Raw genomic sequence first — 21,764 nt, forward strand, 5'->3', positions numbered from 1 at the left:
TAAGCTGTGTGCATACACAGAGACTTTAATAGAGTTCTTCAATCAAGATGGAAAGCATTGTTTATAACTGACTGTATACTTACGGGACAATGTTAAGGACAATATTCAAGTTGCGTGAGTGGAGTAATCATGGACATTGCAGTATTTGAAAGTAACAAAGGTGTGAGTGTCCCCTCCAATGGTGCCAAAGCAATAGATACAGGAAATATAAGGAAGTACACCCCTTACAGATGGGAAACGATCCTCTTCTCCAAAGTACGACCACAAGTTTTAATGTTCACAATTTCCGCCAAAAGGTACCAATGGGGATTGCAGTATTTATAATTATCTACTTTGGAGAGGGGCCCAGTTGAGGTTCATGGTCTGAGTACCTGTCCATTAGTATGGATAGGGGTTATTTCACTAAGTCCAATTCCTTTGTCCCTTCTAAGCAGGTCAACAAGAACATTTAAGGATATTTATAAGGAACAGGGTACAACACCCTTTGAAAGATGAATTTGTGATTATTGTACTTCCACCAGAGGAGAAAGATATACTCTGATGTATGGATAACATGGTATATTATTCAAAAGAATATCTAAGTTGACGGTATAATTCACTGTATGGACAGGTAACAAATGCAACTGATTGTTGAGTATGCATTAACACACCATTGATGAGTAATAACATGCCAATGTCACCATATGTTTCATATAAGGAAATACTAAATAGTTACTTTTGGAAATTTGTGGAGAAAAAAAAGGATTGTGATTTATATAAGATATCATTATTTTGTTTCAGCAAAATTATAAGTGAGATGAAACTAGATTTTAGGTAAACAGAGGAATGTACACACTTACACTACAAGGAAATGCCATACAAGATAAAAGTTTATGTAGGATATTGCGACAAAATTGTTACAATGCATACGCCATACAGTATGTTCTGCTGAATCATGTGCAAATATTTTTAAAGGTTTTCGGTTTATCGTATGCACCTTAGATTGAAATGATAAAGTATTTGAGTTTACACTACATATGAATGTTCCAGAGTTTAAAGTTATAAGTTAGGAATAATGGTTTGCACCATAGTTCTAGAGTTTGACGTTCTTTTTCTTTATGCTAAAACCAAAATTTATAATATTGGTTGAAAATATGGTTTGAAAAGATTACCAATAAAGTTTTAAGATTTTGCTATTTTGAAATAAAGGGAATATATACCAAAGTCTTATACAATAACCCATGTTGAGTTGAATGAAGTCTTTTCACTGGTCAATCAACATCTAAAAAGAGACATTAATCCGGTTATTAGGAAATATATTCCATTTATCGATTCTCCAGTAAAAATCATATGGATACCACCTTGGAAAATATCTGTACATATATATGGAAATGGTGGTTATTTGGACAATCAACAAGAGATTATTGAGTTTGCACAAGTTATGGACAATGTTACTGAACTTTACAATGACATTTTTAAATATGATGGACATGATCTAAAAGCTAAAAAACAATGAAATATTACAACAATTATTTCGGACTTCATCTCATTACTGAAAGTTAAGTTTGGATAGGAAAAATGTATAATTTACTAAGCCCCGAGCCAGACAAAGTAATTTACTGATGTTTCCTTATAAAAGCTGTTGGAATTGCAATTGTACTATATCTGTGTTTTAAGATACTGCTTTGCTGTTTTTCAGTTTGTCAAAAACGGATAAAGAAAGCTTGTGAATCCTCTAAATATAAATCATTGCAGAAGAGTCTGGTAAAAAAAGTCCAACAGCAGTCTACCTTAATGGAGATGCGCCAACAGTCCGCCAACTGGAAACAGCCAAGGACCAACTCACTTGATAGGGTGTAGCATCCTACTTGTGGAAACAAAGCCATGTTTCTTTTTTATGCCATTAGAGTAGACTGTTATTGCTTAGACTTGTTGGGCAGAGAGATTGTAATACCAGATAATTCTGTAGTGTTTGATTATTATAAAGACGTGGGAAATGATAACTATAAAGCTTAGCCATTGTATTTTGTTATAATAATCAATAATGTTTCAATATAAGAATGAATTATTAACAATATTAGCCTGTAACTGCAAAGAGAAAGCACCTGCACTCTGGTTTCAGAGAAGAATCACATGTCAGCTATCTGCGCTCATCTCAGAGTCAGACCAGACAGCCAGAGCCCACAAAGATAGATGTGCTAAGAGATTGTAGCTCAACAGACATGCAGATATGAAACCAGAGCTGTATGAAACTATAAGATTAGATAAGTGACGCTAGACATAGCACGTACTTTTATGTTATCATATGTACGGGGGGGGGGGGGGGATTTTTTGTAGTCTGTATGCCCTGTGTTGGGCAGGATATGTGTGGGCGGCCAACTATGGCTGCATATAAATATGTGAGCTGTTATCAATAAATTTCAGAATGCTTTGAAGACATAACTGATTGGTGGTGTCTCTCCTCATTGTGTTCTCACCAATGCATTGGTAAAAGATATCTGAGAGGTGACCTGATTAATTGAAGGGATTTCTTAGTGATTCAACTGCGATATCATTACCAGCAAACAACTTGTATGTCAAGCAAACCACTGGGCGATTGCCGTCTGATTTCCATCACCCTGCCTTCATCACCGTGCGTGGAACGGTATATCCGCCAGCCCTTGTCTACCGGGCAGTGTGGAGAACGCCAGCTGGAGCGGCTACAAGCACCCGTGAGTGAAAGTCACGGTGGTGCACTGCAGGACCCTAACATTTCCAGCAGCGTGGGTGAGAGACACGCGTACTGACCACTACACCCAGGTCCGCATTGTCAGTCTCCTCAGGCAGGACACTCCACCAAGTAAACACCGCACAGGACTCTTACCATCCGGCAGCACAGGTGATGTATGCGCTCACTGTGCTATGATCCATTGCTCCTACAAAAGGACATTGTTACCACCAGCAATTTACTAAAATACCCACAGTACGGTCCGGCAATAAACCCAGTCGACACAGTGTCAACATATGCAAAATTGTCAGTTTCTATATAAATTCAGAGAGAGATTATTATTCTTATTATCTTTTTTTATCTAGAGCTAACATTTAGCTTGCTTTTATGTGCACATTGGTATTATAGCATATGCTAATATATACGTTTAATCTTTTAGGTGGCCACCTTACAAATAGTCATGTATATGTATATTCTGTATGATAATTAAATTGTTTTTTTGATACATTAATTCGAAGCAGTCTCCAGTCTTTTGCTGTACATGTGATCCCCTCCATGGTGCATTGGAAATTGGTACAATTTATTGTGTATATATTAGCACAATCTTCCTATTTCCCTTTTGGGTAATATACATTTTACTGTACAAGTTTGCGGTGCAGGACTAAGGGGGTTATTCTAGTCCATTCTTTCTGACAAAATCCTTCTTAGATGGACAAAACCATGTGCACTGCGGGTGGGGCAGATGTAACTTGTGCAGAGAGAATTAGATTTGGGTGGGGTTTTTCTTCAAAGTGAGATCTATATTGAAGTGTAAAATCATGCAGTCAGTATTTTCCCTGCACAGAAACGAAATAACTCACCCAAATCTAATTCTCTCTGCACATGTTACATCTGCCCCCCTGAAGTGCACATGGTTTTGTCCATCTAAGAAGGATTTTGTCAGAAAGAATTAACTAGAATAAACCCCTAAATCCAGACCACAGACTTGGTACTTATTTTGCACTGACACTAGTGCAATTTTTGTAGATTGCTGCTCATTTAAATTATCATAGTATACATTTTTTCTTTACAAGTGTCCATTTATTTTTAAAGGGATATTAGCGCCCAAGTCCACCTCCGTTCCTTCGGTGGTACTATATAAGAAACTGTTAATAAATAATAAATAAATGTATGGCTTTAAAACAAATAAGCCTTAAAACTGGAGATCTGTTCCATGCAGTGCTGGTAATCTGAATTCAGATTATGCCATTATGGACATAAACTCTGGGCGTTCGCATGGGCACAACTATCGGCCACCGCCCCATGCCCCGCACCCAGAGAACAGTCTGTTTGTCGTGGGCCCATGCACCCGGCGTATGCACATTCACAGAAATGCGGCTGCGCATGCGAACAAATGCGGGCTGCGATCAGACCAGAATGACCTCATCTTTGTGTTGAAAAAAGTCCCCTTTAAATTACTTAATTTTTCCCAGCAATCAAAGTTCACTGATAAACTTCACTCTATTTACTGTTAGTTTCAGACTTTTGTTGGCGCCATATTTGGTGGGAATGCCCAATGATTTGTTCATATTTGGATAATGTATTATCACTAACCATTTACAATTTACCTCTTAAGGATCTGTTGCATGTTTTGTCACATAAACCATTTTCCTACACATCTAAGATATGCATAATTAAATAATAAATTATGTGAGTCTTCTTGCTACCGTCGGCCTGGAGGATTGCTGGTCTCGTCACTTGCATACAATGGGCAGAACGACGCAATGGGCGCAAAATTTTGCGAGCTGGGGACCCTTTCCTCCGTATAATTGATGCCCTGAAGCTCCTCCCAAAGGACGATTAATCATGTTCTAATTTATTATTCTTGTTCTTTTAATTCTTCTTGTTCTTTAATCATTAGTGTTTCTGATTTTAAAGTTGTTATATTGTAATTATTAATGAATGTTCTTAATTATTTATGCTACATTAACCAAATTATTTAAGTAAATTAGTTATTAGTTAACACATGTCCTCATTACTGTGTCAGCTGTATGAATGTGCAGGTGTGAATGTTCCTAAAACACCAGCACTATCCACGCCACCCCGAAGCGTGGCGAGCACAGCGAAACGTGTCCTCCGACCTTTTTATACCCCCACTAACCACGTCAGCGTGGAGTTAATTTTATATAGTGTGGCGAGTGCAGCGGGCCACCGAGCCCGAAGCGTGGCAAGCGCAATGAGCCCCGCGAGGGGCCGTGTATTACTTGGGTGTGGTATGTTTCTCCGACAGTCGGGATCCCGACTGGCCGGACTCAGACAGCGTGGCCAGCGCAACAAAGCCCCTTGCGGGCTAGCTGCGCTCTCCACCTATTCTATTCTCCCTCTATAGGGGTCGTGGACCCCCACGAGGGAAAATAGCCGACGGCCGTCGGTAACCCGGCCGTCGGTGTTTTAACAGTCGGGATCCCAACGTCGGGTTAATGACTGTCGGGATCCCGACTGCCAGAGAAACATACCACACCGACTGTCGGGACCCCGTCCGGCACCCATATTACTTTACATGTATTCCGCATCCGCTCACCACGCTTCGGGCTCGGTGGCTCGCCACACTATATGTAATCAACTCCAATCCGACGTGGATAGTGGGGGAATGAAAAGGTTGGAGGACGCTTTCCGCTGTGCTCACCGCGCTTCGGGTGGCGTTGATACTGGGGTTGACGCTACAGTGGTGCAGGTGCTTACAAATGTAAGCACCCATCACATCTCATACTATGCACACATCACATCTCATACCATCACATCTCATTGTAAGCACCCATCACATCTCATGGCATGGGTGCTTGTACAATGAAATATTTCCATCACATCGCATTTGGTGCACTGAGATCGGATTCAATATTTCATTGTATAAGCACTCCTGTGTACTTTATATGGACATCGCATCACATGCTACTATAACGTGGCATACAATGCGATGCGATTTCACTACGGTGAATAGCCCAGTACACTAAATGCGTACTGGGCGCCCTGCTAGGAAACAAGTACCTTGTATTACACTGGAAAAATCATGGTTCACCGCTAAAGGCAACTTTTGGTTAAGCATGGTGAAAGAAGGCATAAATGGCATAACACTATGCAAAATGACAAATAGTACATGACATCACTGAATACCAGTATAAAGTAAATGGTTCAATATGGAGTACTGTTTGATAAATGGTCCAATGACAAAGGACTAGTCATAAACAGCACAATAAAAACAGGTACTGCAATAAATGACAGCAAATGCATAACATTCCTGCAATAAAATACCATCCAATGAAATGTGTACATTGAATGAATAGTTCACTCCCTAGCTTTTGGAATAAGGTACCTTTAATTACAATGTGCACGGTAACTTTAGTTGGTAGTAACTGAGGTTTGGCACATTGCCAGCAATTAATGCAACTCAGCCAAGAAGGACTTTTAATGGTTTTGGGTTAAGTAGCTTTGAATAGTAAGAATATTATTTCTCTGTGCTGCAGGCTACTTGAATAAAGATAACCCTTTCTCAGGGGCAGATGGTCCATTATATCTACCGATAACTTTCCCGGGAGGCCAACACTACAGAGCCCGCCGCCGCCGAAAGTTTCGCATGCGCACAGCCACACTGTCAGTGACAGGCTGGGGCTGAGGCCAGGGCTGCTCAGCCGCTCAGCGGCAGGGGGCTTGCCCTGTCCCTTTGGGCAAGTCCCGTTCTGGGCTGGAATAGGTCCTTTGTGGTTAATTGCAATCCTGGGCCTAGGATTGCAATTAACCACAAAGTACCTATCCCAGCCTACAGGGTGAGCCCATTCTTGGAAACACTCTGTTTATACCTTCCCTGGCTCCACCATTCCAGCTGGGTAAGGAGGGACTCTTTCGAATCATTTCATGTCAAGTGTTTTTTCTTGTGAATTTTAATGTTGTTCATTGAATAAATAATTTTTAAATGTCACCCAGTGCGCTGAAGGTTTTTTCCCCACCCATTCCATTTGCTCTACTATGTGGGATCAAGGTCTGTGCTGATTCCCAACTGTCCGTCACAATGCGCAGAAGGGGGCAGCACAGACCCAATATCACACCATCGATGGTATTAATTTACTGAATTCACTTCGATGGTCTCATGTAGACCGTCTGGATGGAGAGAATTAAACTTCAGAGTCCAGAGCACTTCTCTCTTGCACAACAGGTTATATCTGTACTAATCCCACAATAGTGATACAGGCTGGGTTACTCTGGTGTTGTATCTTATAGTGTCGAGACACACTAGGTTTCATAAATCCTTTAACGATATTCCTCCGATGTTCCATGAATCTAATGTGTAATGATCTTGTTGTACGTCCTATATACGGGAGGTTACACCCACATTTCAACAGATACACCATATAGGGCGAGATTTACTAAAGGGAAAATGCCGTAAAACCCCCGTTTTACGGCATTTTCCTATGTATCAATCCCTGTCCGCCCCATTTTCGCAAGGCTGGGTATCACCACCCCCTGGGTGGCGATACCCTATAGAAGCCTATGGGCTACTTTCGCCCCCCCCCCCCCTCCCGTCCTCCAAAATCTCCTCCTCCCCCTGGTGTGACAGCCGGGAGGACATCCGGCTTCAGGGGGGAGGAGGAGACGCAGGGGGACGCTGCCAGCCGCCGGGAGGTGACGGAGACCCCCGCAGACCACATCACAGGTATCGCGGGGGTCTCCGTTACCGCAACCCGATGCTGGCCGCATATGTTAGTACATATGCGGTAGCATCGCGGCGGCTGCAGTGCGAAGGGCGGCGATGTATGTTAATACATCCCGCCCATAGTCTGAATCACAGTTCATAAATGATCTGAGTAAGTAAGGGTTCATCCGTGGGGATATAGGGACCATATTATGCGTCTAGGTATATAGGTGCACATTGTGCACCTAATCTTTCCACATTTGTAAAAGCCATTCGGTTTTGTAGGAATCCATGTTGTATTCATATTTTCAATGTTCTTATTATTTATCTTTTCTTTTTTGAAATGACTAGGTGCCAATATTGTTTTCAAAGATTTTTTTCTTATAAATGATGCAAGGTTTCTTCGGAATAATGTCACACAATATTTTATCTTAATCTTAATCATCTATAATTACGTGAGATAATTATTTTAACATTTTGTGCGCAATTATTATATTTGCTAATAAATGCAACATCCCTATTATTATCTTCAAAGTGTTTATTAGCCTGACATCTCTGTTTTTGATCTTTTGATTTTAAAAGTTCTGCTCTATCCATTTGAAGTACTTCAGAAAGAGATTTAGTTAATAATTCCTCTGGGTATTCTTTTTCTCTAAAGGACTCTAATAGGTCCTCAGCTTGTTGGGAGAAAGTTGATACATCCGTACAATTACATCTTAGGCGCATCAACTGGCCCCTGGGATTATTTAATTTCCAGGGTGCATAGTGTGCGCTTTTAAAATTAATATAAGAATTTGTGTTCACAGTTTTGATGTAATTTGATGAAATAATTTTACCTTCTTTCACCTCTAGAGTCACGTCCAGAAAGTTGACAAATCTTAAATCAATTGTGTGCGAAAGATACATTTTATTGATTGGAATTAAGTGAATTAAAAAATTGAGTGGCTGATAAATGATCCCCACCCCAAATTATAAATAAATCATCAATGTAACAGCCAAAGAAGCCTAGATTTGATCCCAGCAACTGAGTGACCGAGTGACTGTTAGTTACTACTGTTCTCTGGAACTAGGTCACTCGGAGAACAGCAGGCGGGAGGAGGCGGGGCTGCATATAGTAGTAGCCAGCAGGGCACTGTGTGCAGCGTTGCCGCCGATCGGGGAATCACTCATATTTTTATTTTATACATTATGTGATCACCATGTCATTATTCATTATTCTTGGCATGGTCCATGTTGTGGAGGCTGAAGGAGGAGGGGCAGGCCGCACACAGGGACTGGGCAAGCCCCCTGCCACTGAGTGGCTGAGCATCCCCGGCCTCAGCCCCAGCCTGTCACTGTCAGTGAGACTGTGCACATGCGCAACTTTCGGCGGCAGCGGCCTCTGTAGTGTCGGCCTCCCGGGAAAGTTCCCGGTAGATATAATGGCCAATCCGCCCCTGGCTCATGAGCAAAAAGCAATTTAGCTTTAAAGAAGCAGATCAGTTTAATTAAATAATATAGAAACGTGTCTTATTCCTTGTTATGACAAACAGTCAATGTGCATGTGTCCCAATAACTTACCAAAAGCACATGGTTGCTATTAAACCTTGGTAATAGAATGTACAGGAGGCAGTAACTTGATTTACATAATAAAACAGAGTTTCACATACAGTGATTGACACTTCCACTGCTTACTTACCATACAGGGACACTGCCCATTTGTTTCAATAGAATACAGAAATATAAATTGAAACTAGAGATTGAATACAAATGAGACACTGACTATTAAAGAGATTTATAAGCTGGAGACAACATTAGATGTCCAATAACCGGCTGGGATGCGAATATAAATGAAAATTGGATGGTATCAATGAGACAATATACTCAATTGATAGATAGTGCATGGTAGCACACACACAGTCTTTTTAACAATTTATGGTGTTTTGTCCCATTTAAGTATATGTATGTCTGTTCTTTTATACACCGCATTTTATCATGATTCCCAATAAAGGTTATATTTTAGGACTGATATAATTCCTTACGGTGCACTACAAAGTGACAAACTTTCCTTTCTTTTGATGGGTAATGCTTTGGCCACTTGACCCATCAAGCGTGTCTCCTGGCTATGGCATTACACCCCCTGCTAATGAAGCCTGGTGCTGGTACCCAAAATACGGGGGACCCCTACTCATTTTGTCCCCATATTTTGGGAACCAGGGCCGTCTCAAGAGCCTGGTGCTGGTCCCTAAAATACGGGGGACCCCCACTTACTATGTCCCCTGTATTTTGGGAACAAGAACCCATCCAAGAGCCCGGTGCTGGTTTCTTGAATATAGGGGGTCTTTATTTTTTTTGGTATTTTTCCCCTGGAATTCAAGAAACTAGGAATGGTCGTGCTCTTGGGGGGGAGGGACCCCACGCTACTTTTTTTACATTACTTATTTATTTTTCTATTATAGGCAAATAAAGATGACACTCCCCCAGGCTTTATTCCAACTCATTATTTAAATTTGAATAATTATATCCTCTGCAGTTGCCTAAACACTTTCTGTGAGAGATTTTAAATCTCTTATGCTGAATCTCCCTTTATGAATCTGGCACAAATCGCTCAGTGTGTGGGCCCATTATCTGAGAGATTCAGTTTATCTTATGCTGAATCTCTCTCCGTGTGTAGGGCCCTTAACACATGGAATGTCGGGTATTTGTAAATAACACAGACAGCTATTGTTGCTTGACCCTAAAACCTAGACATGGAGACAGGACAGATACCAATAAAATTAAATCACTTTTTGACAAGTCAACTTATAACCTCTTGTTTAAATTGCCTTCTTAAATGAAAGAGACCTCTAAAATATATAGTGCAGTTTATTGCATTTCTTTGACAATATTAATCATCATCAGCTAATACTGTTTTAGACAAGTTCTTTTTTTTGTTACACTTTAATTAATAAATGGTTTTTATGCACTAAATGAAAGAGAGCCAGTTGAACCCTTGTTATACTGTAGTTATCTAAATTGAAGCATTACTAGAGATATCTGCGAACCAAACATTGGTTTGTCCACTCTCCCTGTTTTCAGAGCACAGTAACGTTAGTCTTATTGTCATTTTTTTCAAAAAAACGAAGGTGGTCATTCTTGTTGACTCGCAAAGCTGCCAATTTCGCAGCCTGCCGCCCGCATGAACGTCCGCGCCCCTCCTGGCTCTGCGGTAGGGATGGCTATCGACCATCGATGATTCGAAATCATCGATGGTTCATGGCCGATGTCGAATACTTTTGCCATCGATGGGGGAGAACCAGATGGTTTTCCTCCATCGATGGAACAGCAAAACGATGTTTTACTTTTTTTTTTCAAAGTGTCGGGACACGGAGCATAGCTCCGCCCCCTCACACCCGCGAAGCCCTGCCCCCGTGCTTTGATTGGCCCACAGGCCAATCAATCAAACACAATGGATGACCATCGATATGTAAAAATATCGATGGTCATCCATTGCATAGTTTAGCACTATCGATGGCCTGTTGCAGAATTGACATCGATGGCAACCATAGATGGCAATGGCAACGATGGCCATCCCTACTCTGCGGGGACGAAATCATTTGATGGTTGTCAACCATCAAATGATTTCTAAAGAGTACTCTCTGTGGACTCAGATTTGCAGCGCCCTGCTATGTGAACATCCGGTGATGTCAGCTGCCTTCCCCCCGGCACCCGCGTCATGGCTCCATTAGCATGGGAACGCCCAGTGTTAGCATGGGAATGCTCATGAAATGCTGGGCATTCCCATGCCCGCAATGCTTCATGCGAACGGACCGGCGACTAGGCAAGTCACCGCGTCTGTTCGCAAATAGAGCCTGCACATGCTCGTAAATGCTTAGGCGCTTGTGCAGTTGCAAAACATCGCTCTTCGTGCAAATGACCTCCTAAATACATGTGGTCATTTTACATATTGACTTCAGATGTAGTGCATGGACATTCCATCAGAGGGCAGCGGGTTTAATCATGCTGATGCTGTGGAGTTCTCAGAAATTCATATAACAAATACACTTAACCCTTTGAGTGGCAAGGGAATTTGTCAAAATAGGTGTGAAATATGCCAAGGCAACCTTTTTATTAATCCTTTGAGTGCCAACGTTGAATTTAATTAAACTTCAATGAATTGATTAGGATGTATTTGTATTTATTTATATTAAAAGAACAATCGATGTGAGCGATGCTGGCATTTTTAGACGATATTTTGAGTATTGCTCACAGCAGTGTTGGCACTCAAAGCATACCTCCCAACAGTCCCGATTTTATCGGGACAGTCCCGATTGTCAGGGCCTGTCCCGCTGTCCCACCCGCGGGCGGCAGTGTCCCGCGGTGTGGGGGGGCTGTTGGGAGTCCCCCCTGTCAGCTGCTAAGCAGCGGGGAATAAACGCTGTGCGCATGCGAACAGCGTCTATTCCCGCAGCCTGGGGGCATGGCTAGAGGCTCACAGAGCCTCTGGGTCATGCCCCCATAGCGGCAAAATGGGGGCGTGGCCTCGCGGGGGGAGCCGCGAGTGTAGGCCACGCCACCAAATTAGGCCACGCCCCCTGACAATTTCGGCACACCTCCGGCGCGCAGCAGCAGTGTCCCGACTGCTGAACTACCAAAGTTGGGAGGTATGCTCAAAGGGTTAAAGTCATTGCTATGTGCCTAGTATCATGTAGGACTCCCTCTAGCCCAGCAAAGTGCAGCAATATGACATGGCATTGATTCAAAAAGGCTCCTCTAACCATATCTGTACATCTTGACATGATGCGCTGTCCTGCTGGAATATTACTGTTACTGGGTTACTGGTCAATGATATTGATCAGGCGGACCAGTGGACCCAACGCATGACATGCAAATACACTCCACACCATTTTGTAACCACCACCAGCTTTGTTCCCAGTTGTAAATGGTACTTTTATGGCAAATTTGCTAAGATGCGTGTTCCATTGAAGATGGGATGTTGCAAATAGCAACCAATCAGATTTGATCATCTTCTAGATGGTGCTAAATAAATAAGAAGTAGAATCTGACTGATCGCTATGGGCCAAATCCCATCTTCAATAGAACTCCCATCTTTGTCAATTTGTTTGTTCTACACCTGTGCCCTATCATCATTAAACCAACTGGAATCGTGACTCATCGGACCACCCCACATGTTGCCAGTCCCACTGTGTCCAGTGTTGTAGAATTAACAGGGTCACTCCGGTGGGTCTTCGACTCCCATGTATCTCATGAAAGCTAAAAATGCTGCACTGACTAACTGTATATGCATTGAATTAGGATATATATCATTATATGGTTTCATATTTGTGTAGTATGGTTATGGTCAGTGGCGGCTCCTACCTCTTTCAGGGAGGGGGGCTGCCACTGGTGGCAGGCACCCCCTCCCCTGTCGCCGCCGCCGCCGCTGCTGCTGCGCTGCCTTCCCGTCCCCGGCGTCTGGCCTATGATGACAGGTGCAGGGACTGACGCATGCGCAGTACAAACATATGTACTGTCCATATGGCCAGCTTCTATGGGCTGCTTCGACAGCAGCCCATAGAAGTAATCATGGTCCCGGCACCTGTACAATATAAGTTACAGGCACGCGCAGTAATGATATAGGTACTGCTCATGCTCATTTGCCATTTTTGTATGGCAGCCCGCAGCAAGGCTTCCCAGAGGGAGGGAACACCTCCCAATGGGACTGACTTGGTGACTGACAGGTCGGACTTCCAATAGGAAGTTACTGCCAGTCACAGTGAAGCCAGTGCAGTCTCACAGACTGCATCTGGCTTCACTATAGTGGCAGATTTTACCTGGGGGGGCTGCAGCCCTGCAGTCCATAGGTAAAAAACGCCACTGGTTATGGTATTTTAGATCTACAATGTCTAGGTCTACAGTCATATTGACCATTGACAGTGAAAAGGTCGACAGGGTCAAAAGGTCTAGTAATGGTGAAAAATAGTACACATACAATCGGTGCTCAAAAGGTGACCAAGAATAAATCAAAAAATACCACCCATATATGGGTCAACTTTCTTCAAAGTTCAGTGGTATGGTTGAATCCAATTTTATGTGTGGAATTCCTAAACAAAACCACTCCCAGGGTGTTTTAGGATCATGAAAAAAAAACACAAAATAGTGCAAATATCTTCTGAGTAATTGGGAATTTTTTAATATATATTGCACTTACAATATAAAGACTTTATAAATCTAATCAAATATACTGCTTTCACATTGCCTAAACGTTTAAGACTCGGTATTTAGAAATGGTATTTAAAACGGGTCTGAGCCACTAAACCCCTTTCACATTGCAGGTGAAAACCGTGTTGAATAGCATGTAAGTACCATTCACGTTCAACCCGTTTAACCCCAAAGAACACGTTTCAAGCCATAGAAAATAGAGCCGTTCACACTGAATAAAAAATGAACCGTGTAGGACTCTGCTTTTTAGCTGTTTAGAAATACTGGTTGTCTGTAACCTGTAAATCCAGACTGGTGCTTTCACACAGCAGCTCTAACCATTTTAAAAGGCAAAAAAATCGGTAATATACCGCTTTAGAGCTGCAGTGTGAAAAGGGTGATAGTGTTCACGGCAAAACAGCATACACTCGATCAGGGGTGAAATGTAATCGGATGAGAGATTCAGAAAGTGAGAGATTTGGTAAGAAATCTCCATTTTTTTTTAAAAGCGGCAATCATTTACAAGACAACATCAAACTGGTTTTGCAGTGTAAATGATTGCCGCTTTAAAAAAACCCTGGAGATTTCTTACCAAATCTCTCACTTTCTGAATCTCTCATCCAGAGAACCTGCATAAATATACTCCCAGGATGTGTGATAATCATGGGAGGTAGGATAAAATAAAGAATAGTGAAAATACCTTCTTATATAATGGTATATTAATTTAAAATGCACTTAAAATAAAAAAGACTTTGAAAATCGCATGTAACATATCATCCTTGGCAAAACAGCAGGCAGTCTCAGTTAGAGATATCCCCAGGGGAACGACCCATCTGGAGCAGGAAGCGACACAAGAGTTGGACCAGCCAGCAGTTAACAGGATGATGATGTGTCCATGATGTTTTTAAAACATTTCTGCTTAGTCAATTTCCCCTTATGTCTGATACCAGTTAATCATTTCAAGTATTATGGTACTAGTCCACCATCTAGTGGAAATGTGCAGGTACTGTATGCATACTTTTTAGTGGCTTGTGCAATTAAACAACATATTTATTAAAGCACAGACAGAGATGAGGAGATACTTAAATCAATAACCAATCAATTTCTAAAGCAGCCCGTACACGGTCCGTTTAACGGATCCATTTGAGACTTAATTAGCACACATCGGATCGGATCCCTAGTGCATGCAGTGTGAATGCACTGCGATCCGATGTGTACCTAGTACAAAAAGTATGTGCAGCACATACTTTGGTACTCTTTACCTAGCACGGCGCCCATCGCGGGCATCGCGGCCATCGCATGCACTAAAAAACGGGTGCGACGCAATGCCCGCGATTTCCCATAGGGAACAATGTTAAAAGTGTAATTGGACGCGATTTTAATGTTCAATGCCTCAATGCCCGCGATTTTTCCATAGGAAACAATGTTAAATGGGCCACAGAGCCCAAATAGTCCCCCTGAAGTCTGAAATGGCCCCCACAATTGTTAACGCCACACCACGATCAACGTGAACCCGAAGCGTGGCGAGCGCAGCGAGCCCGCGAGGGGCGGCGGTACGCGTCCTCCGACCTTTTCATACCCCCACTATCCACGTCGGCGTGGAGTTGAGAACAGAATAGTGTGGCGAGCGCAGCGAGCCACCGAGCCCGAAGCGTGGCGAGCGCAGCGAGCCCCGCAAGGGGACGCGGATACCTTCACAGGTAAACGCGTCCCTTCGCGGGCTTAACAGGTATCCGCGTCCCCTCGCAGGGCTCGCTGCGCTCGCCACGCTTCGGGCACGGTGGCTCGCTGCACTCGCCACACTATTCTATTCTCAACTCCACGCCGACGTGGATAGTGGGGGTATGAAAAGGTCGGAGGACGCGTACCGCCGCCCCATTGCGGGCTCGCTGCGCTCGCCACACTGCGCTCGCCACACTGCGCTCGCCACGCTTCGGGTTCACGTTGATCGTGGGGTGGCGTTAACAATTGTGGGGGCCATTTCAGACTTCAGGGGGACTATTAGGGCTCTGTGGCCCATTTAACATTGTTTCCTATGGAAAAATCGCGGGCATTGAGGCATTGAACACTAAAATCGCGTCCAATCACACTTTTAACATTGATCCATATGGGAAATCGCGGGCATCGCGGGCATCGCGTCGCACCCGTTTTTTTAGTGCATGCGATGGCTGCGATGCCCGCGATTTTTTACCCCTGATGACGGCGATGGACATCGTGGGCGCCGTGCTAGGTAAAGAGTACCCATACTTTTTTGTACGGGAGCGTGCATCGCATAGTACAGAACGGAGCCCTACACAACGGACCATGTATGGGCTCCTTAACTCTCCTTTTACAAGCTGCATGCTTTCATAAATACTCCCCTAAGCACATACCTCTCAGCTGTTCTGATTTTTGTGAGACAGTCCCATTATTTTGCATTTGTGGTTTTTTTTATCAAACCGTGGGGCAGATGTATTAAGCTTGGTGAAGAGATAAAGTGGAGATAAAGTAAAAGAAGATAATGTACCAGCCAATCAGCTAAGTTTGAAAATTGACACTTATGAGCTGATTGGCTGGTTCGTTATCTCCTTTTACTTTATCTCCACTTTATCTCTTCAACAGGCTTAATACATCTGTCCCACTGTAAGATTGCGAGTAGGGCCTTCCCACCATTCCGGGAGGGTAGGCAAGCCTGTGTCAGTGTGAACTGATGTTATGTCTCCAAGAGGTGAACATTGTCAGAGGGGGAAGTTTGCGCTCCCCCACTTCGAAAGACAAGCTGTGAGAGCTGGCAGAGTGCAAAATATGGACACAATGCCAGAAGGGATACTTGGGGAAAGGTGGGAATTAGACAATAGGAACGATCTATGTCTGGAATTAGGCCACCCCACATAGTGGTATAAATATAGGATCTATGCACCAACTTCATATGCCTTGATAAAGAGACCATAGAGGTCTGGAAACGCGTTGGCGGTGGAGTAAGGGGAGAGGACTTTGGACTGTACACCGGGAGAGGCTGCAGGGACGCCTGGTTAACATCTATTGCCTTATTGTCTACATTTCAGTGTGGACATATCTACTCGGTGAGAGTCTAGAGTTTCTAACCCTGTTGTATGTGTTTTTAATGTTTGTGAATAAAGCGGTATTACACCATACCAGCTTTCTTTTATTTTCATGAGCTACAAGCAGAGTGAATATTGAGGCGATCCAACGGTGACTTGACCGCTCCCTCATATGTGTTTTAGTGCTGCGCTCGCCACACTATCTAAAGTCAATTCCACGCCGACATGGATGGTGGGGGTATGAAAAGGTCAGAGGACGCGTACCACCACGCTTCGGGTGGGCGTTGATAGTGGGGGTGGCATTAACAATGGGGGTGCATTTAACATAGTAATTACCCATCAGGGTGCCTGGGGTGCATTTAACATAGTAATCACCCATTAGGGTGCTTGTACAATTTAATATCGCTTTGCATGCCATTTCTAATGGCATGTGATGCGATATTTTATCGTACAGTGCGGGTCCCATCGCATCCCTTAATTAGTGGTATGCGATGCGCGCCCTGATAATACACACGTACCATTATTTCCTGTAGAAATGTAGGTGCTGAACTGTTTATCTGTCACCTGTGTTCTGTACATCCTTTAACACAGTGGTGTCAAACTCATGGCCATCCAGCTGTTGTGGAAATACATGTCCCAGCATGCCCTGTCACAGATTTTATATAATGGATTGCTAAAACAGTGGCAGGGCATGCTGGGACATATAGGGCGGTATTCAATGAGGCTAATTCGCCAGGTTTTTATGGCGATTTTGTGCTGTAAGGTGAATTTTTGACTAAAACGGTGAATCACCCTATTCAATGACCAGATGGCGAATACATTTCAAGGTTTTTTTCGCCATGATTCACCGAGTAGCAATCGCTATCTTTTTATGGTGAAGTGGAATGTGAACTTTTAAAATAAAGTGTTTTGAAAAAAAAAATATATATATATTTTTTTTTTTACACAGACCAGCCAGCAGGGGGCCGGAGCCGAGCCGCTCATTAGATATTCATATATTCACTTCACCCAATCATTACATATGCATGATCGGGTGTAGTGAATATACCCGGTCCCCTGCTGGCACCCCCGGGGGGGCAGCCTGTGCTGCCTGGCACCCGCGGAGCCCACCTCCCCCCCACAAACGTTCTGGGGCAGGCAGGGAGACTTCCATCTCCCTGCCTGCCACCGTCCTCAGGCTCCCTGCGGCGTCTGCCGCAGGAGCTCAAATTCGCCGGTCAGGGGCAGCGAGCCCCTGACTCCTTGAATACTGGAGCCGGCGACGCTCCGGAACGCGGCGGGCAGTGGCGAATGTGCAGTGAATCCTAAACAGGATTCACTGCACGTCGTCAGTATTCTCATTGAATACTGCCCATAGTCCTACAACAGCTGGAGGGCAATGAGTTTGACACCACTGCTTTAACATGACCCTTACAACCTTGTGAAACAGAAGCTGGATACATACCTAAAGATTTACCGTATATACTCAAAGTATAAGTCGACCCGAATATAAGCCGAGGCACCTAATTTTACAACAAAAAAAAAACTGGGAAAACTTATTGACTCAAGTGGGACCCTCACTCGAGTATAAGCCGAGGGGGGGCTTTTTCAGCATAAAAAATGTTCTGAAAAAGTAGGCTATACTCGAGTATATAAGGGTATCTGTCCAATCTATCTGGTGGGAACAAAAACCTGGAAATGTATGTGAGAAAATTACAGTAAAAAATTTGCTCCCAAACATTAGAAAGCAGACAATAGTTGGTCATACAAATTGGTTAAAATAAATTTAATTTAAGACATTTATCCAAGCATTTGTTTTGACTGTTTTCCAGCATTTGGGAGCCAATGTAGATTGTAATTTGCTCATATACATTTCCATATTTATGTTCCCACCAGACAAATTGGACAGCAAAATCTTTAGGCGTGTACATCATACTTGCCTACCTGACCCTCCATGAGGGAGAAAATGCCCTGTTCCTGGACTACCCTGTTAATGTATGATTGCCATCACCTGTGGTGAAACACCTTTCTTATCAAGTAACTACCTCCAAGTCTGTCTGTTGTTACCCAGTTTTTTTATCACTATCTACAATTGTAAAGCACAACGGAACATGCTGCACTATATCATACCCTCCAACATGACCCACTCCAATAGGTACAAAATGCTCTGTTCCAGGATTTCCCTCTTACTGATATGATTGCCTGTCACCTGTGTTGACACACCTTTCTTATAAATGAACTAGTTCAACAGGTGATGGCAATAATAAATTAAGGGGGAAGTCCAGGAACAGAGCATTTTGTACCTAATGGGGAGGGTCATGTTGGAGGGTATGCTATATAAGAAACTGTAAATAAATAAAATAAATAAACTAGCTCACCACAGGTGATGGCAATCATACATTATCAGGGAAGTACAGGGCATTTTCTACCGCATGGAGAGGGTCAGGTAGGCAAGTATGGTGTACATAGCCATACTGTGCACCCAAATTCCACACTCATTTACTCTCCCAGATCATGGCTGAAGTAATTAATTGTTACATTTCCATTGTCATTCATTTATTCAGCTACTCACAACAACTTGAAAGTGAAATGTTTGTACTGGATGGAAGCAGTCACATTGGAGAGTGTGTTACACAGTGTGTATCTATGGTTTAGGTGTTTGGGGGTAATACTATTGGATAATAAAGAAGCTGTGTGTAGTATCCATCTGATCCTCATTAGGGCTGCCAGCAACACCAAGGAGATAAAGGTTACCTCAGAACAGTGATCATTTCCCCCTTTAGCCACTGTCCGTAGGGAAAAGGTTTTCTGATAGTGGTGGCAAGTGGTTTATCTCTTCTTAATGTAAGTGGTTTATGGTAAGTAACACAAATATATTAACTATATGATAGTCTAAAAGGGAATATTTTATTTTAAAATAAACTTTCTACTTCTATTTGAGAGTTTATTTTTTTAATTCAAGGAGGATTTAATACTTGCTATTTTCACAAATTGAATTATAATATTGGAGTATACTATTATTTGTTCTGGCTTTTGATTGGTAAATAAGTCTGTTAAAGTTCTGTATAACCTGTTGTCTTGTGAGCTGGAGATTTTAGTAACTCTTTTTGGAATCTGAACTCTAAAACTGCTATAAACTTAAGATCTTGTCATTTGGCTTATCTGCAATGCAGGGGGATGGGATAGTTTGTTTTTCATGTTTTGAAGTTGGGAATATTAAGTTGATAGCACAAACGTGAATGGAGACTTTAAAACCTGTTGATGAAGCAATGCCGCTTTGCAGTAATGGGCCCTGCACACATGCCGATGTGTGCAGGGCTACCTAGCTATGCTAGGTCGGGCTGTGCTGCGCCGCTATCGCCTAGCACACAGAGCTGACAGCCCACACACAGAGCGAGCTGTCAGCTCTGTGTGCTAAGCGAGCAGACAGCGCCAGTGTTCTCCGGTGGGAGAACACTGCCGATGCCGAGATTGATGGACACTGTCCATCAATCTCGGCCACCGATAAAGACGCGCGGGGACGCGCACGGATGCCGATACAGCCCCCCACACATACACCGATGTGAGGGCATTTGCTAAGCGACTTTGCAAAACTAAGCAAAATCGCTTAGAAAATGCCTAAATATCGGCATGTGTGTAGGCCGTATTACTCTACTTGCACTAATGTACCAGTAGGGAACAGATGTGGGGGAAATTTGAACAGTCTTTTAATGCAGTGCAATGTTTAGTTTTCAATACAAATACAGTAAAAATAATAAATAAATTCATTTAAATGTGTGCATGCATAAGGGACTATGTAAAAACCGGACCCGGACTAAACCCCGGACCGGACATCAAAATCTGCAGTCCGGGGCTTGTAGTGTCCGGTCCGGGGGGGTCCCTGTGATAGCTATCAGGGGCATGGGGAAGTGGAGATTGCAGCCTCCCCGTGTGGTCCGGACTGTCCGGTTTTTGCTACATGCCCAGACCATACAGGGAGGCCTTATTCTCCCCCTCCCCCTGGTGACGGGTGTCACAGGCAGCCCCCCCCCGGACAGGACACCCCCCGGACCAGACGCTACAAGCTCTGGACTGCAGATTTTGGTGTCTGGTCCGGGGGTCTTGTCCTGGTCCGGTGTTTACCTATACCCCATGCATATGTCCTAGTAAATGTTGGGTTGTATTGGCTTAGACCGCTGTTTGTAACAAAAATTGAACTATAGTAATATGGTGCACCAGAATATATGGCAATGGAAATGGGGCCTGATTCAGACCTGATTGCTGCTGTGCGAATTTGGGGACATTTATTAAAATGTTCAATGTAGCTGATAAAATCAGGGCAATACGTTGACTCTTATGACATTTTTTTACCTTATGTGCTGATGACCTATAAAGGAAACATGGGTACAGTAAGGAGAAATTTACTGGGTGACTATTTCACATGGTATGTTGCTATGGACAACCAATCAGATACTATCTATTATCTTGTAGAAACTAACAAGTGGATTCTGATTGGTTGCCTATAGCAACATCCAATGTGATCTAGAACTCCCATCTTAGTAAATTTCCCTCCAAATGAGAAACACAAAGTATGTGCTTTCACGTGGATGTGGTATGAATAAGGTATCCGGACTCAGGATATATTAACTCTAGGTCGACCACTAATAGTTGACAATGGGTAGGTTGACACCTTTTAAATGGTCAACATACTCAAGGCTGCTATTGACAGGTCGACACAAGTAAAATGTTGACACAGACATGGTGGACAATGAAAAGGTCGACATGAGTTTTTCATTTTTATTTTTTTAGGCAGACTTTGTTCATTCTTTACCATCCAAGTGGACATAGAGCGAGAATAAAAGTGTTCTGGGTGCAGCGAGGCACCATGCCCGAAGCAGGCAAGGGGACGTGATACACTTCTAAGTAGGGATGTGCACCGGCCACTTTTTGGGTTCTGATTACCTTGAGGTTTTGGGTTCTAATGGGTTTTGGCAAAACACCTCCTAAGTGTTTTGTGTCTGGATTTTTTGGGTTCTGATTTTTTTGTTAAAAAGGCATAAAAACCACAACATTTTTTTTTTTTTTGCTCCTACGCTATATTGACCTCAATAACATTCATTTCCACTCATTTCCAGTCTATTTTTAACACCTCACAATATAGTTTTTAGGGCAAAAGGTTGCACCGAGGTAGCTGGATAACTATGCTAAGCCACACAAGTGGTACCAGCAGAATTTATAATAATTAATTGTATTATTA

At 43.0% G+C, this 21,764-nt stretch overlaps 1 protein-coding gene across 1 annotated transcript in view; it reads left to right on the forward strand.

The window, feature by feature from the left end:
- Positions 1–19,076: 19,076 nt before the first annotated feature.
- The window catches only part of LOC146073015 (uncharacterized), a 47,889-nt gene continuing 45,201 nt past the window's right edge, over positions 19,077–21,764 (forward strand). The window contains exon 1 of the mRNA XM_083180189.1: positions 19,077–19,386. The gene's annotated coding sequence lies outside the window, so the exon portion shown is untranslated. The remainder of the gene's footprint in view (positions 19,387–21,764) is intronic.

The sequence above is a fragment of the Crinia signifera genome, chromosome 4 (assembly GCF_055691185.1).
Source record: "Crinia signifera chromosome 4, ASM5569118v1, whole genome shotgun sequence".
Classification (NCBI taxonomy): Eukaryota; Metazoa; Chordata; class Amphibia; order Anura; family Myobatrachidae; genus Crinia; species Crinia signifera.